Raw genomic sequence first — 2,397 nt, 5'->3', positions numbered from 1 at the left:
TCCAAAGAGCTGTCAGGATTCCCTGCCCTGTGGGAAGTCCAAGGTCCTTACCCCTCCATCCAGGTCTAGGAAGGTGTGCATCCAAACAGACTAGGTTCCCACAAACCTAGTCTGCCAGTACATGCAGTAGAATCAAAACCTAGTGCCATTGTCCTTGGCTTCTCAGTCAGCCCTCCTTGTCAGCCATGTTCAGAGAGTCCGGTTTGATCACATGCTCCATCAGTCCCAGTCCAGCTGGCCTTGGTGAGTTCCCATTAGATCAGCCCCACCTTCACAGTGGGTGGGCACACCCCTAGCCTTCCTGACTTCCTTGCTCATGTTCTCTCTCCTTCTGCTCCTCATTTGGACCTTGGCAGCTCAGGCCAGTGCTCCAATGTGGGTCTCTATCTCCATCCATCGCCAGATGAAGGTTCTATGGTGATATGCACGATATTCATCAGTGTGGCTATAGGATAGGGCCATTTCAGGTGCCCTCTCCTCAGCTGCTCTAGGAACAAGTTGGGGACATCTCCTTGAACACCTGGGATGGGTGACAAATCTTTACAGTGTTCAAAAGCATTATCCCACTGCAGTCCTTTCTACCTATATTGAAATGATTCTGTAGATTTTTTTATTCTGTTCATGGTGTGCATCATTTTGATGGCTAATCTTGGTTGTCAAAATTACTATATCTGGAATCAACTAAATATAAGGTACTAGACACTTTCATGGGGGCTTTTCTTGATGATCAGAAAGACCCACCCTAAGTGTTGTGGCACCTTATAGTTGCCACCCTAATAAAAGACATAAATAATGGAAATGTTGCTTTTTGCCACTTTGTTCTCACTTTCAAGGTATACATCTCTGCAAGAATCCGCAAGGCTTCTACCACCATATTATGCCTACTGTGACATACAGCCTCATGAATTGAACAACTGGATTCTCTGTCTCTCCAATGTAAAACAGTCAGTGTTGAACTAACCTGCTTGTATCCTGTAAACCAGTCTAAAAAACTCTATCATTTCTATTGTTTTTTTAGAAAACAATAGTTAATACAACATTTTGTTTTTATTAACATGTTAAATCATCTTTACATAATAGAATTAGTATCACTTATCAATGGTGAATAATACCTTTAATGTGTTGTTAATTTGATTGTAGTATTTTAAGTATTTCTGCATCTATACTCATGTAGGTTATTGGCCTATGCTCCATTGATTTATTGATATTTTCAGTCCTCATTACGTCTTAGGCCATTTTCTGTGCAATTATGATATAATATTAAAATATGTATATTTTTAGATATTCAGATCTCTAACATTGATTGACACACAATTTAGGAATAACAAATATTAAATTCTGATTGACATTGTCTGTTGAAGCAAGGTAATTTCTCTCTTTTCTTGTCTAGACAAAAATCTCTTTAGTAACATATCTTGGTTTGCACCTAGATTTCTCAGTGTCCAGCAGGCTTTAGAGTAACTATCCTAAAAATAACAAGCCTAATAATGTCCATCCCCATCTTTCTATAAATTTCATGGTTTACTTTCCCCTGTCAAATGACAGGTTGCAATGGTGATGTTATTATAAGTTTTATTTCAGATATTCATGTTTGTAACATTGAAAATTATCTATAATACCTTAACCACAGGCTGCAACTGTTCTGTATGGTGTAGTGATAGAATGCTACCTGATATTCAACTATCAACATATTGCTATATGCTTTAATTAGTTATGTATAATAACTGTGAAACATATGTTTAACAAGTCTTACTGTATCTAATATTTCTAATTTTCACAGCTAGACATGATGAACAGTAGGAAAGAAGATTATACACTTTACAAGTTACTTAAAAGATTAAAAAACAGTATTTAGAATTTATTATAGTAAGATCTCATATTTTATGGTATAGTGCTACCATGACCATTAAGAGTTTAAAGGAAAAGGTTACATATCTTTACATAATAAATATAATAAATAACATTACATAGGTTTCAAGGATCATTGATTGTTGAAGGAAGTTGTTCATTCGTTCCCAGCTGCCCAGAGCTGAAATAATCACACTGAAACTGTATCAATTGCAACACTGCTTGGCCAATGACTATAGTGTATTCCTAGGTAGCTCTTATGTCTTAAATTAGTCAATTTCTATTAATCTGTTTATCATCACGTGGTTGTGGCCTACTGAAGGTTCTGTCTAGCATTTGTCTCCTGTGGAGGCTACATGGCTTCTCTGAATCTACCTACTCTCTCCTCCTCTATCTGCTTGGAACTCCTGCATTGGCCCATTCTGTGCTACAATAGCCCAAAGCAGCTTCTTTATTCACAGCATACAAATGGAAATCCCACATTACCTTCCCTTTTCTTTTTCTTTTATTTTTTTGATTTATTAAAGATTTCTGTCTCTTCCCCACCGC

General features: G+C 37.3%; 1 protein-coding gene across 1 annotated transcript in view; it reads right to left on the bottom strand.

The window, feature by feature from the left end:
* Positions 1-2,397, bottom strand: part of LOC126493965 (cytosolic 5'-nucleotidase 3A-like) — a 4,600-nt gene that overhangs the window by 752 nt on the left and 1,451 nt on the right. The gene's annotated exons all lie outside the window — the stretch shown is intronic.

The sequence above is a fragment of the Alexandromys fortis genome, unplaced genomic scaffold (genome assembly GCF_014885135.2).
Source record: "Alexandromys fortis isolate MF-2015 unplaced genomic scaffold, M_Fortis_MF-2015_v1.1 scaffold_366, whole genome shotgun sequence".
Classification (NCBI taxonomy): Eukaryota; Metazoa; Chordata; class Mammalia; order Rodentia; family Cricetidae; genus Alexandromys; species Alexandromys fortis.
Note: the sequence above shows the minus strand (reverse complement) of the source record. Positions and strands in the feature narration are given on the sequence as shown.